Below are 16664 nucleotides of genomic sequence, written 5' to 3' on the forward strand. Positions count from 1 at the left end.
GGGAGATAAATTAGGCAGCCTACAGTAATAAAGAAATCTTGGGAAGGGATGTTAACTTCATCTGATAACACTTCCAAATAGGTCTTGCAAGATAGATGGGAGGTTAAAGTTGAACATAGAAGCCCTTATGGTGTTTACTTCCACCTAAAAAGAGCACACCTGCTCCCCAAAGAGTAAAGAAGTATGTCTCACAGATATGGCGCCTCTTTTTAAGCTCCTTCAGTTGAACTCTTTTTAAAGCTAACTCAATAACTCATTCCAGAACCCGGATGTGTGACAAACTTATACAGCAAATAACACACCAACTTAAGCTACACATTGCATATCACTGCCCTCGGGTTCAAATGTATCATGAGCTTTCTCGACTAACAACATCACACAGAGTAACAAAGTAATTACTGCATGCTTCGATTAGCATTTCCATTATGTCGAAGCATAAGTATTTACTGGCCATATAAGTAATGCATAAATATTATATTAGCTGAGTACAAAATGTTGTGAAGCGGGAGTTATATTAATTCAGCTCACCAGGAGTCCAGGTGTGGGTTAAGTGAAGCTCTACAAAGATACTTTGAATGTAGTGTAATTGTGTAAACATAGCCTGCCTCGTAGATTATTAAGGCAACACAACCACCTTCTTCAAGACTAGAAGTATACTCTGCACCTGGGTATGGAAATAAAGTGGGGGATAGTTGAAATGTATACTATAATGTATGTAATAGTGTATGTATACATCAGTTTTGACGGCAGTAACGCTTGTGTTATAAGGTACAGTACCAGTCAAAAGTTGACACACCTACTCATTCAAGAGTTTTTCTTTATTTTTACTATTTTATACATTGTAGAATAATAGTGAAGACATCAAAACTATGAAAGAACACATGGAATCATGTAGTAACCAAAAAAGTGTTAAACAAATCATACATATATTTTTCAAAGTAGCCATCCTTTGCCTTGATGACAGCTTTAAACACTTCTGGCAGTTTTTAACCTTTATTTAACTAGGCAGGTCAGTTAAGAACAAATTCTTATGTTCAATGACGGCCTATGAACAGTGGGATAACTGCCTTGTTCAGGGGCAGAACAACAGAATTTTTACTTGTCAGCTCGGGGATTTGATCTTGCAACCTTTCGGCTACTAGTCCAATGCTCTAACCACTAGGCTACATGCCGCATACTTTCAAACAGCTTCTTGAAGTAGTCACCTGAAATGCATTTTAATTACCAGGTGTGCCTTGTTAAAAGTTAATTTGTGGAATTTCTTTCCTTAATGCGTTTGAGCCAATCAGATGTTATGACAAGGTAGGGGTGGTATACAGAAGATAGCCCTATTTGGTAAAATACCAAGTCCATATTATGGCAAGAACAGCTCAAATAGGTAAAGAGAAATGACAGTCCATCATTACTTTAAGACATTTGAAAGTTTCTTCAAGAGCAGTCTCAAAAACCATCAAGCGCTGTGATGAAACTTGCTCTCATGTGGACCGCCAGAGGAAAGGAAAACCCAGTTACCTTTGCTGCAGAGGATAAGTTCATGAGAGTTAACTGCACCTCAGATTGTTCAAGTAACATACACATCGGACACATCTCAACCTCAACTGTCTCTCCTCTCTGGGGAGGTTCCCATTGCTTGGAAGGCAGCCACGGTGCATCCTTTATTTAAAGAGGGAGATCAAGTTGATCCTAACTGTTAAAGGCCTATTTCTATTTTACCCTGCTTATCAAAAGTGTTGGAAAAACTTGTTAAAAATCAACTGACTGGCTTTCTTGATGTTTGTAGTATTCTCTCTGGTACAGTATGCAATCTAGTTTCCGCTCAGGTTATGGATGTGTCACTGAAACCTTAAAGGTCCTCAATGATGTCGATGTCACCATTGCCCTTGATTCAAAGCAATGTTGTGCTGCTATTTTTATTGACTTGGCCAATGCTTTTGATACAGTAGACCATTCCAATCTTGTGGGCCGGCAAAGGGGTATTGGTGTCTCTGAGGGGGTATTTGGCCTGGTTTGCTAACTACCTCTCTCAAGGAGTGCAGTGTTTAAAGTCAGAACATCTGCTGTCTCCAAACTCTTCTCAATTTACATCAACAACATAGCTCAGGCAGTAGGGAGCTCTCTGATCCATTTATATGCAGATGATACAGTCTTAACTCAGCTGGCCCCTCCCCGGAATTAGTGTTAAACGCTCTGCAACAAAGCTTTCTTAGTGTGCAACAAACTTTCTCTGCCCTTAACCTTGTTCTGAACATCTCCAAAACAAAGGTCATGTGGTTTGGTAAGAAGAATGCCCATCTCCCCACTGGTGTGATTACTATCTCTGAGGGTTTAGAGATTTGAGGTACAGTGGCTTGCAAAAGTATTTACCCCCCCCTTGGCATTTTTCCTATTTTGTTGCCTTACAACCTGGAATATATTTTTTAAATTGGGGAGGTTTGTATAGTTTGATTTACACAACATGCCTGCCACTTTGAAGATGTAAAATATTTTTTCTTGTGAATCAAGCAAGAAATAAAACAAAAAAACAGAAAACTTGAGCGTGCATAACTATTCACCCCCCAAAAGTCAATACTTTGTAGAGCCACCTTTTGCAGCATTTACAGCTGCAAGTCTCGTGGGGTATGTCTCTATAAGCTTGGCACATCTAGCCACTGGGATTTTTGCTCATTGGATGGGTTCCGCTGGTTCCCAGCAATCTTTAAGTCATACCACAGATTCTCAATTGGATTGAGGGCTGGGCTTTGGCTAGGCCATTCCAAGACATTGAAATGTTTCACCTTAAACCACTCGAGTGTTGCTTTAGTAGTATGCTTACGGTCATTGTCCTGCTGGAAGGTAACCCTCCGTCCCAGTCTCATATCTCTGAAAGACTGAAACAGGTTTCCCTGAAGAATTTCCCTGTATTTAGCACCATCCATCATTCCTTCAATTCTGACCAGTTTTACAGTCCCTGCCTAATAAAAACATCCCCACAGCATGTTGCTGCCCACGCCATGCTTCACTGAGGGGGTGTTGTTCTCAGGGTAATGAGAAGTGTTGGGTTTGCGCTAGTTATATAATTTTCCTTTCTGGCCAAAAAGCTCAATTTTAGTCTCATCTGACCAGAGAACCTTCTTCCATACGTTTGGGGAGTCTCCCACATTCCTTTTGGCGAAAACCAAACGTGTTGGCTTATTTCTTTCTTTAAGCATTGGCTTTTTTTCTGGTCACTCTTCCGTAAAGCTCAGCTCTGTGGAGTGTAAGGCTTAAAGTGGTCCTATGGACAGATACTCCAATCTCAGCTGTGGATCTTTGCAGCTCCTTCAGGGTTATCTTTGGTCTCTTTGTTGCCTCTGGTTAATGCCCTCCTTGCCTGGTCTGTGAGTTTTGGTGGGCGGCCCTCTCTAGGCAGGTTTTTTGTGATGCCATATTCTTTCAATTGTTTAATAATAGATTTAGTAGTGCTCCGTGGGATGTTCAAAGTTTTGGATATTTTTTTATAACCCAAAACTGATCTGTATTTCTCCACAACTTTGTCCCTGACCTGTTTGGAGAGCTCCTTGGTCTTCATGGTGCCGCTTGCTTGGCCTTTCAGAACAGGTGTATATATACACTGCTCAAAAAATTAAAGGGAACACATAAACAACACAATGTAACTCCAAGTCAATCACACTTCTGTGAAATCAAACTGTCCACTTAGGAAGCAACACTGATTGACAATAAATTTAACATGCTGTTGTGCAAATGGCATAGACAACATGTGGAAATTATAGGCAATTAGCAAGACACTCCCAATAAAGGAGTGGTTCTGCAGGTGTTGACCACAGACCACTTCTCAGTTCCTATGCTTCCTGGCTGATGTTTTGGTCACTTTTGAATGCTGGCGGTGCTTTCACTCTAGTGGTAGCATGAGACGGAGTCTACAACCCACACAAGTGGCTCAGGTAGTGCAGCTCATCCAGGATGGCACATCAATGCGAGCTGTGGCAAGAAGGTTTGCTGTGTCTGTCAGCGTAGTGTCCAGAGCATGGAGGCGCTACCAGGAGACAGGCCAGTACATCAGGAGACGTGGAGGAGGCCGTAGGAGGGCAACAACCCAGCAGCAGCACCTCTACCTCCGCCTTTGTGCAAGGAGGAGCACTGCCAGATCCCTGCAAAATGACCTCCAGCAGGCCACAAATGTGCATGTGTCTGCTCAAACGGTCAGAAACAGACTCCATGAGGGTGGTATGAGTGCCCGACGTCCACAGGTGGGGGTTGTGCTTACAGCCCACTTACAGCCCGTGCAGGACGTTTGGCATTTGCCAGAGAACACCAAGATTGGCAAATTCGCCACTGGCGCCCTGTGCTCTTCACAGATGAAAGCAGGTTCACACTGAGCACATGTGACAGACGTGACAGAGTCTGGAGACGCCGTGGAGAACGTTCTGCTGCCTGCAACATCCTCCAGCATGACCGGTTTGGCGGTGGGTCAGTCATGGTGTGGGGTGGCATTTCTTTGGGGGGCCGCACAGCCCTCCATGTGCTCGCCAGAGGTAGCCTGACTGCCATTAGGTACCGAGATGAGATCCTCAGACCTCTTGTGAGACCATATGCTGGTGCGGTTGGCCCTGGGTTCCTCCTAATGCAAGACAATGCTAGACCTCATGTGGCTTGAGTGTGTCAGCAGTTCCTGCAAGAGGAAGGCATTGATGCTATGGACTGGCCCGCCCGTTCCCCAGACCTGAATCCAATTGAGCACATCTGGGACATCATGTCTCACTCCATCCACCAACGCCACGTTGCACCACAGACTGTCCAGGAGTTGGCGGATGCTTTAGTCCAGGTCTGGGAGGAGATCCCTCAGGAGACCATCAGCCACCTCATCAGGAGCATGCCCAGGCATTGTAGGGAGGTCATACAGGCACGTGAAGGCCACACACACTACTGAGCCTCATTTTGACTTGTTTTAAGGACATTACATCAAAGTTGGATCAGCCTGTAGTGTGGTTTTCCACTTTAATTTTGAGTGTGACTCCAAATCCAGACCTCCATAGGTTGATAAATTTGATTTCCATTGATAATTTTTGTGTGATTTTGTTAAAGTATTTAATAAGAATATTTCATTCAATCAGATCTAGGATGTGTTATTTTAGTGTTCCCTTTATTTTTGTTGAGCAGTGTATATTGAGATCATGTGACAGATCATGTGGCACTTAGATTGCACACAGGTCGACTTAATTAATTATGTGTCATCTGAAGGTAATTGGTTGCACCAGATCTTATTTAGGGGCTTCATAGCAAAGTAATTTTTTTCACCTCACCAATTTGTACTATTTTGTGTATGTCCATTACATGAAATCCAAATAAATTAAATTACAGGTTGTAATGCAATAAAATGAATACTTTTGCAAGGCTCTGTAGTCACATCATACATGTACTTGGGAGTATAACTAGATGGTACACTGTCCTTCTCTCAGCACATATCAAAGCGGCAGGTTAAAGTTACTTTTAGACTTGGTTTCTTCTATCGTAATCACTCCCTCTTTCACCCCAGCTGCCAAACTAACCCTGATTCAGATGACCATCCTACCCATTCTAGGTTACAGAGACGTAATGTATAGATGGGCAGGTAAGGGTGCTCTCGAGTGGCTAGATGTTCTTTATCATTTGGCCATCAGATTTGCCAACAATACTCCTTATAGGACACATCACTGCACTCTATACTCCTTTCCTCTGGTCATCTCTGTATACCCGTCGCAAGACCCACGGATTTATGCTTATTTATAAAACCATCTTAGGCCTCACTCTCCCCTGTCTGAGATATTTACTGCAGCCCTCATCCTCCACATACAACACCTGTTCTGCCAGTCACATTCTGTTAAAGTTCCACAAAGCACACACATCCCAGAGTCGCTCGTCTTTTCAGTTCGCTGCAGCTTGCGACTGGAACGAGCTGCAAGAAACACTCAAACTGGACAGTTTTATCTCAATCTCTACATTCATGGACACTCTTACTGACAGTTGTGGCTGCTTTGCGTGATGTATTGTTGTCTCTACCTTCTTGCACTTTGCGCTGTTGTCTGTGCCCAAAAATGTTTGTACCATGTTTTGTTACTACCATGTTCTTGTCATCTTGTGTTGCTACCATGCTGTGTTGTCATGTTGCTGCCATGCTATGTTGTTGTCTTAGGTCTCTCTTTATGTAGTGTTGTGTTGTCTCTCTTGTCGTGATGTGTGTTTTGTCCTACATTTATATATATATATTTCTTTTATTATCTCAGCCCCCGTCCCGCAGGACATCATTGTAAATAAGAATTTGTTCTTAACTGACTTGCCTGGTTAAATAAAGGTTAAATAAAAAAAGAGGAGACTGCGTTAATCAGGCCTTCATGGTCAAATTGCTGCAAAGAAACCACTACTAAAGACACCCATAAGAAGAGCCTTGCTTGGGAAAAGAAACACGAGTAATGGAGTTTTGGTTCCAACCGCCGTGTCTTTGTGAGACGCAGAGTACTGTAGGTGAACGGATGATCTCCGCATGTCGGGTTCCCACCGTGAAGCACGGAGGAGGAGGTGTGAATGTGTGGGGGGGCTTTCCTGGGGACACTTTTGGTGATTTATTTAGAATTCAAGGCACACTTAACCAGTGTGAAAGAACAGCAGCCAACAAGTGCTCAACATATGTAGGAATTCCTTCAAGACTGTTGGAAAGCATTCCTCATGAAGCTGGTTGAGAGAATACCAAGAGTGTGCAAAGCTGTCATCAAGGCAAAGGGTGGCTACTTTGAAGAATCAAAAATATTAAAAATATGAATATTTGTTGAACACTTTTTTTGTGTACATGACTCCATATGTTTTATTTCATAGTTTTGATGTCTTCACTATTATTCCAGATTGTAGAAAATAAAGAAAAACCCTTGAATGAGTAGGTGTGTCCAAACTTTTAACTGGTACTGCATATCTCACTGCTAGTATCTAATGGCCATAATTCTCAGATTGTGATTGTGATACAGTTGAACTGGGCATAACTTTCTCCTCACACTTAAGTGATAATGCCCGAGAAGCTGATATTTGTAGGATATATTGGCACAGGTGTTGCTAGGCCCAAAACTTATTCTCGGGCCTGACAACATATTCAAATAACGATTTACTTTTTTTCAATAAAAATAATATTTTTGTGAATTTATTCATACCATTTCTTCATTCCACAAGATATAGCCGGCTGGTCATTCGTTCTATCGTTTCCGTTGCCAGAGACGCGACGCAGTCGTTGATTTTTTTTTTCTGTATTTATGGACACGACCCATTCGTTCGTTCTAAATGTTCTATTGCAACACTGGCTGGCAAAATTCTTATCCCTTGCTTGCTAGCTAGCCAACTGCGGCTAACTTACAGTCATGTCAAAAAGTGCAGCCAGAATAACAACAAAGTTCACTACTGCATTTGCTTAATTTGTTTAAGCTGTTTTCTAGTGACACTTATTTGGATATATCCATAACAATGAGCTAATGAGGCGCGATTTCACCTGGTATAGAAAATGTGCTCTCTCGTCAGGACACTGTTGTTCAGAGGAGCTAGCCAACAACACAGCTAATGCAATCACTTCAAACTGACGCTGGAAAGACAAGCTGCACTTCGTTTCCTTTTACTTGTTTTCTATTGATATCTCTTGATTATATTCATGATTCATGATTTCGACTGGCTGAGAAAAGTAGCCTGCCTGTCTGTTCCATCCTGACTCCCAACTCGTTCATTAATTAATATGCGACAGCTGGAAATCGAATATGAATATTGAAACAATGCTGCGAATGTCAGAGAGACAGACAGTACGGTTTATACAAATCTCTGCTATTTAAAACTAATTGTTATTCTAAAAGACATGTTAGATAATGTCTAGATGCTTTTTATAGTGGAGATCAAGTTTATAAATTGCTTGGCTGGGCTGATGAGACAGTGGATTGCACAGTCAGATGGAACAGAGTAAATAGTTATTATAAAGTCATAGATTTAGCCGGTGGTAACTTGTGGAATAGACACCGGCTGGAATGTTAACCAATCAGCATTCAGGATTAGACCCTCCTGTTGTATAATACCGTAATATTACATCCATAATGTCTTAAAGGGACAGTCTGCAGTTCAAACAAAAACAAAGCAGACACCCCGCCACTTATTTTGGTAAACAGAGGGATAGGGCTGGAGAAGTGTAACCACTCAAAAATGTATTTAGACAGAGCTATGGATTCAAGGACCATCCATGAGATCAACATTATAGTTTTAACAATGTTTTGAGGCTTGATCTTTGAATCCTGAAATGAAAGGACTTGATATAACCAAATGATATACCCACCATTTTTTGCAGAACATGTCTTCTTGGCAATATGCTAAGTGCGCACACAATGGAAACATTGCTTTTCATAGCTTTTGTTAAACAAACATACAAAGACAATGGGAAATAATAATTCTTATTTTTAAAATGCAACAGATATCTGCTGTGACTGTCTCCTGGGCTAACTAAAGATAATTGTAAATTAACATTTTATTACGCAAACAAATCTTATCGTTATGACTGAAGGTAGAGAGAGTGATGCATTGCTAATAGGTAGCCAAAGGCCTTGTTCTTGTACCGTGCATTTCATTTTAAGAGCATTAGAAGAGAGGAATTCTCATTAAAACTCGCGAATTAAGAGTGATATGATACAAGTGCCTTAGGTAATTGACATTTTAAGATTAAACTTAAGACAAAGTATTGCTCGTGCAGACTGTCACTTGTACAATGCAGTGTAGTAGTAGTAGCAATAGTTATGGTAAACAGTAAGCACAATCAAAGTAAGTAAGAGGTCAAATAAAAATGTATGGTTGAATGAAAAGCAACTCACTCCTTTTTTTGTCCAAAAAGAGAAGGTGGTTGGATTCCCCAAATAATCCTGTGCTTGAAGTCAGTGTATTCCCCCAAAATACCTTTCAATCCACTGAACAGTCTGGTGCATCCTGGAGGAAGAATATTCGGGATAACCTTAAGAACGCAACAGTGTCAACTTTTATCCAGACAAAATGTGCTTATAAGAATATTTCATGGTTAGTTTATCACACCACCTCTCAGTTTGGGGCGTTGTTACAATATGTTTGTAATGGTGGGTTTGTGTGTGCGTTTGTGTATTCACATTCTCACTGTGAGCCACATGACTCCATCAGTTCAAGAACCTCACAACACTTTTTTCCATCAAACTCCACTGCTCAGAATGTTGTTTATCTGCATATGTGTTGGGCTGTTTACGAAGTACTACACTGTTTACTTTTGGTTGCCCATTGTCCCCCTCTGCCCATGCTTGTCAGTTGGGTTGCAATTTGTGGTTGGCATCTGTGAATAAGGTCCCCTAATGAGGCTGATATAATGGCCATTCATCCACTGGGGGCTCTTGATGTGCCACAGTTCAAATGTTAATCATCCAAGCTACTTTGGCAAATTGACAGTGCTCCATTCACAGCTCGCTCTGTGAATACACACTCCACAAAAGCCAGGCTTGTGCGTCTTCTCTCCTCTCCTTTATGTGGACTACTAGAGTGAGGGAGTCCCTCTCTACCGCCCTATTCTACAGTCTTTGGCTTACATCTCTATTTTTTTTGCATTAACTGAAAGTGCTGAGTTCTCATCCGCTGTGGCTTTACTCCGGGGATGGCACTGTGGCCTGGAGACAAGGCCCCATCCGGACTCTCTCCATCATCATGTCAGCTTTCACAGGAGTTTGGGCCCGCAGAACAAGAGACATTTGTCTGTGCTTACAACTCAACTAACCTCTCTGGCTTGGGCCATTTGAACCAGTCTCAATGAGAAAAGTATATGATTGCACAAGTGTTTTCCTCAAAACTGAGTAACCGAAAGAAACTGAACGAATGTATACTGTAATATGCGGAAGGTGCAGCACAGAGCAAGAGCCCATAGATGGCAGACTTTTGTAGACTGACTCTGTTTTCTCCAGACAAACACAACCAGTCTTAGCCACTCTTGTCCATAATTACAGCTTCTCCTCAAGTCGAGGCTATGCTTTTGGCCCTATTGAACACACAGCAATCTATATTTATATAACTCTTCACCAGCTGGAGGTCTCAATGATTCCATAGTCGCCACCTTACGGTTCACTGAAGTCTAGGTACTCCATCACTTTGCACATAACAATCATACAAATCCCAAGGATTACTGCAGTTTATAAACGCTGCTCATTGCCAGGGTAGTATAACTCTCAGTCGTCCTAATGACCAATAGTAGCATCGCAGCACACACCTCTGCAGACAGTTGATGAATTGCAGCAAACCAAACATTTCTGACTGGCAATTCCAATGGGGGTCTTGTGGCAAATGACCTCTTTTCACTCTGAGACTTTCCCCAAAGCCCATAATTGAGTCCGACATTAGGCAGCAGTCAGAAGGAATAATGTTGCAACAGAAAATCAATACAGTGCCACATGAATGTTATAGACGAATAGTTCCAGTAACACATTTTTTGGGGGCCTATAAATGAAAAACTGTAAACAACATTTTTACTGACTTTAGCATGATCATGTTCTCCCTGCAGTGATAACGGTTCTGTCAGTTCTCTGCAGTAGCTCCATGCTGGAGGCGGTGGGATGCGATGCAGACATCTGTCGCTGACAGTGATGAAACAGGCATTTAACTCAAGTCGACAACCGCCACATGTAGAATCGTCTCCCTCTCTCAAGGTGGGGAAGTGACACTGTCATCTTCTTAATCATGACATTCATTTCTGTTCTGAAGCAAGTAAAACACTCCATTACCTCTGCTCATTAAAATAAATGAGATCAGAACTGGAGATAGCAATAGCCTTTCATTCGTCCTGAGTCTAGTCTATTGTGATGGCCTTCCGGGTCAAGAGTTCATGTCACAGGCACAAGACGCAGTTGATTTGACCTAATTGTTACTACAAACGGATATTTTCAAGGTCTTGCAAATTATTACAAGCTACAAATGGTGTGTCAGAAAGGTTTGCCTACGTGAAAGCCAGTCACCATGGTGAAATTAATGAATGCCCGGGTATGGATAGGTTTTAATTGACCTTTGTACGATAGCATTTGTTTTCCTAACCAGCCTTTACATTTATAGTGTCAAAAAGCAGCGCTGAGAACATGCTCTAATCACTGTGTTGTTTGCACCTTCCCCGTCAATGTGAATGTTATACTGCTGACATACCAGGAGAGGTTATCAATTGAGTTATAAGAGTTCAAGCCGCAATATGCGGGTGGAATACCTGGGGATACATTTGGTCTTAGAGTTGGGAGGAGTGAGAGTAACAGACTGATATTTGCTGTTTCTTTATTTAGACTTATGGGAAGGAGGTGGGAGCACAAACCACGCACATTTCTTTTGAGGCATACACTTCCATCAAAGTGGAACACGGACAATGGGTGATATGCAAAACAGAAGCAACACATTAAGACATGACCTCAATAAAAAGTGTCATTACTGCAGCTAGTTTGCTAGCTAAGTAAACAAGTAGTTCTCAAAATACATCCAGACTGTGTTTTGTTATACTGACCAATCATTTCACTGGAGTAGTTCCCATAAAAAAAAGGCAAATGGCTGAAATTTTGTTTCACAGATACAGTACATTCCAAAACACCCGACATATTCTCACCTACTATCAATCTGATGATGAAGGCCTCATTATCTTAACAGATAAGTCTTTCAGCATGCAATGGGCCAAAACAAATACGTTTTGTGCCAAAATCAACTTGCGGTGAATCCAAAAACGATGATAATGTCCGACATTTGAAAATATGCTTTTATGTGTCCATCAGCCATAATGTTACTCTAATAACCCATAATACATTTGGTGTTGCAGCCAACTACGCCACATTATATCCAACAACATTAGGAAATGTTTGTTTTCACTGTGTCCCAAATATTTTGCTGCTGCCTGAGACAAAACAATTACTGATAAAATGTCACTACAAATAGACTTACTGTTTTGCCAATTTCAGCCCGGCGTATTAATTTACTTTCGTCATAAAATATGCTTCCCATCACAAGAACTGTAAAAGAGAAATGGCAATGTGCTGCGTCGTACTTTGGCTGCCCCCGGTACCTGATTTATATGACTAATTAGTGAGAAGAAATGGTTAATTGTTGATAGGAACAAACCTGGATTAGTAGACATGTCACTAAATTGCACAAATAGGAACAATAACATACACTTCATATTTTCCTAATACTGTTTTTCGCATTAACTCAGTCAAGCAATACAAAGAGACTGAATAGATTTTCTATCCTCTTTAGTAGGAATCAATGAAATAAGATATTTAATATGTTCAGCATCAGCATGGAATGTAACATTTTTAGGATAAAAATATAACGGAACATAATTGTCATGTACTGTACATCCGAATTGGAAGAATGACTCATTCCTCTACAATGAAAGTAAAAACTATTCAAGCCCTGCGTGTGTGTTTTCAGTATCCTGTAGGCCCATCAAGTATTAGAGTTAAGTTTTAGCCAATCATTCATTAGCATCATGATTAATGTCTTGAGGTTGTAAATTATATGAATTGATACCTGAGGGTAAACCGCACCAGACGGTCTCCCATGAGCATCAATTAGCTTAGTATAATGCTGAAGGCCAGCTATCGCACTCATATAAAAGATCCATGAAAGGTCTGCAAACACTGGTCCATTTCCTGAAGCCTGTAGGAAAATATTATATCCCAATACATACCATAATACTATACCAATCCTGTCGAAATTAGATGATTTCAAAATAATGTTTCCCCCCTCTCCTAAAGACCATGTTGATGAGATACAACTAGCTATAGAGGCTAGGAAAGTTGCAATGCCTGCTCTGTGCATTGTGTTTTTCCTCTGATCCCCGTGTCCTTGAGGTTTCGTGTTTCTTCCAGATACTTTGCTAACTTAATTGTGGCTATTAGAGAACTTAATTAGACAGCATGAGCTTTAGTGAAATGTATACAGCACCAGCCTATTAGCCTGCCAGTGGCTTCAGACAGGCGTGATCTAACATAACGGTCCAATGTCCTTGTACCACCATTTTCTTTACATCTACTTTAAATTACCTTCATTAGGCAAGTTGTATGTTGTGGTGTCTGTGTAATCTATACTGTATGTGTGGGAGTGACAGTCATGTTTGAGATGTACTTTTATTGTAAATCTAATGTTTCTAAACACTTTTACATTAATGTCGATGCTACCATGATTACGGATAGTCCTGAATGAATCGTGAATAATGATGAGTTTACAATGACAGGGGAGATTAGCATTTTTGGGGGGAGGGTATGATATTTGTGCGTCTAACTTTCTCACTCATCATCACTCGTCCCACTTTTGGTCCCCTAAAATGGGGGGGACTATGTACAAAAATCTCAGTCCTTGTATAATTTGAAATCCAAAGTTCTGGACTACAGAGCCAAAACAACAACAAAAAGTGTCACTGTCCCAATACTTTTGGAGCTCACTATAATACAGTAAGTATTTTCAGGAAGTAAGAAATTGAGACCATCCAGTAAAGACTTGACAACTAAGGCGGAACCAATAAAGAAGTGTCTATTTTTCTCTGCACTGAAGTCCACCTATAAGTCGATCAAAATGGAATAGTAACTTGTTCTCTGTAGGCCTTGACTTTTAACTACAGTACTGGAACTCACAAGTTTAAAGATACTAGTGATCCACACCACATCCACTATACAGTACCTGTATTTACAGGCAAAGATGACAGTTATAACCTAGCTAAGTTTGTTTTCCCATCTCCCACTGAAGCTACTGAAGAGATGGGAGAAAAATCAAATATAGCTTTATCAAAGTTTTTATTTCCCCCTGGGCGGCAAAACTTTTAAGGGAAGGAAATCTGTCGGGGGAGGAGGAGAGGGTGTCTTCTTCATGCAACACCTCACCTGGGAGACTGACAAGAACCTGCTTTATGGCGCCGTAAATCCCTTCGTGTTCGACACTTGAGTTAATAGAAGTCTTCATCCCTGACCAACCTCATCAGGAGCTTACTGCCAAGGAAATGATCGGGCTAAAAATGGCCACACGGCAGCAGGAGGGTTGGGGAGGAGAAGGGAGGAGAGAGGAGAGAGGGCCAATTGGCCAGGACAGGGGAATATCATTACAAGGTGAGATGAGATGGTGATATTATGAAAAGATTACTATACAGTTCAGAGACATAAAAGGAGCCTTGAGGGATAGGACAGTGTAGTTGCCTGTGTTCTATGGTTGGCCTGTACATTCCTATCTTCAAATGTTATGATAAACAGAACTATTATGTATACTGCAGGGTGTCATGCCCTATGTACCATAAAGATAAGGGTACTAGAACTTCAGATTAAATGGTGTTGGTTGAAATATGCACCTCAAACTCATTATGATACTTTACTTTCACATTATTCATGAATTGTTGTCAATATTTTTGTGAATTTGTGTTACAAAGGGGCTAGCAGAGATATTTGACAAGGTATCAAGACAAACATCCAACACTGTACACGCGGTTACAGTATGTGCTAAAGAAACCTATGACTTTACAGTCATGATAGCTCTAGCCTGCCAGTGACTGCGCCTCACCAGTCACTTTCAGTCCACAAAGTTTGGAAAGTGACTCTCTCAATGAGCTTCTGGAATGACGCATTATGGGAAGGACAAGAGTAGTGCCAAAATCATGCCGTCAGTGCCACTTACGAGGAAAGAAAGCTTGGGATAAACATATGGTGTATTCAATCTTGCTAAGCCTTGGGGGGAACGGCGATGAGCGATACAGTGAGAGGTTCCATTAAGGACCGGCTGGATTGATTTGCGCCTGATTATTGTAGATAGATGCCCTCCCCCTCCATTCTATTGTTTTCTCCCGTGAGAAAGCAACACAAGTGTTCACATCCAGAGCTGCTGTCCTGTTAGAAAGCTCTTTTTTCTGTCCAGGTGTTTTTCTGATTGTTGTAGATTGTGTCAAAACCCCTTAGATCAATGTATCTATGGGGGGTGGAATGGAGAATTGTTTACACTTCTTCCTCATGAGAGAATACATACAGTCCAGTCACATATAAGACCGGTATCAAGCTGTACATAATTGTAGGCCTATAATACTACAGTAGCCTGTATATGTACAATATTTTCTCCTCAAATGTAAGTAAAAGGGTTTTGTGGATGTATGTGCTTTCATACCTGAAAAATGTTTACAGCGTATAATGTCAGTCTTTTCAATAAATAATACATTGTCAAGAATACAGAAATGTATTGTTTGTGTTATACTATGGTTGTCCGAAAACCAACCTCTATTTGCCCTCAATATCTGAAGAAAGAGAAACATATATGAATATTGCCAAGTTCTAAAATACAGTGCCTTGCAAAAGAATCATCCCCCTTGACTTTTTTCCTATTTTGTTGCATAACAACCTGTAATTTGCAAATAAATTCATAAAAAATCCTACAATGTGATTATCTGGATTTTTTTTTCTCATTTTGTCTGTCATAGTTGAAGTGTACCTATGACGAAAAGTACAGGCCTCTCTCATCTTTTTAAGTGGGAAAACTTGCACAATTGGTGGCTGACTAAATACTTTTTTGCCCCACTGTACCTCCTTTGTTATGAAGTCCCAAAATAAGATCTGCTGTAACCAATTACCTTCAGAAGTCACATAATTAGCTAAAGTCCACCTGTGGAGCTCTCCAAACAGGTCAGGGACAAAGTTGTGGAGAAATACAGATCAGGGTTGGGTTATAAAAAAATATCCAAAACTCTGAACATCCCACAGAGCACCATTAAATCCATTATAAAAAAATTGAAAGAATATGGCACCACAACAAACCTGCCAAGTGAGGGCCGCCCACCAAAGCTCACGGAACAGGCAAGGAGGGCATTAACCAAAGAGGCAACAAAAAGACCAAAGATAACCCTGAAGGAGCTGCAAAGCTCCACAGCGGAGATTGGAGTATCTGTCCATAGGACCACTTAAAGCCTTACACTCCACTGAAGAGTGGCCAGAAAAAAAGTCATTGCTTAAAGAAAAAAATAAGAAAACACATTTTGTGTTCGCCAAAAGGCATGTGGGAGTCTCCCCAAACATATGGAAGAAGGTACTCTGGTCAGATCAAGCTAAAATTGAGCTTTTTAGCCATCAAGGAAAACGCTATGTCTGTTGCAAACCCAACACATCCCATCACCCTGAGAACAACATCCCCACAGTGAAGCATGGTGGTGGCAGCATCATGCTGTGGGGATGTTTTTCATCAGCAGGGACTAGGAAACTGGTCAGAATTGAAGGAATGATGGATAGCACTAAATAGAGGAAAATTCTTGAGGGAACCCTGTTTCAATCTTCCAGGGATTTGAGACTGGGACGGAGGGTCACCTTCCAACAGGACAATGACCCTAAGCATACTACTAAAGCAACACTCGAGTGGTTTAAGGTGAAACATTTAAATATCTTGGAATGGCCTAGTCAAAGCCCAGGCCTCAATCGAATTGAGAATCTGTGGTATGACTTAAAGATTGCTGTGCACCAGCGGAACCCATCCAACTTGAAGGACCTGGAGCAGTTTTGCCTTGAAGAATGGGCAAAAATCCCAGTGGCTCGATTATCGAGATATACCTTAAGAGACTTGCAGCTGTAATTGCTACAAAAAGTGTCTCTACAAAGTATTGACTATATGGGGGTGAATAGTTATGCACGCTCAAGTTCTGTTTTTTTGTCTTA

The sequence above is a fragment of the Salvelinus fontinalis genome, chromosome 6 (assembly GCF_029448725.1).
Source record: "Salvelinus fontinalis isolate EN_2023a chromosome 6, ASM2944872v1, whole genome shotgun sequence".
Taxonomy (NCBI): domain Eukaryota; kingdom Metazoa; phylum Chordata; class Actinopteri; order Salmoniformes; family Salmonidae; genus Salvelinus; species Salvelinus fontinalis.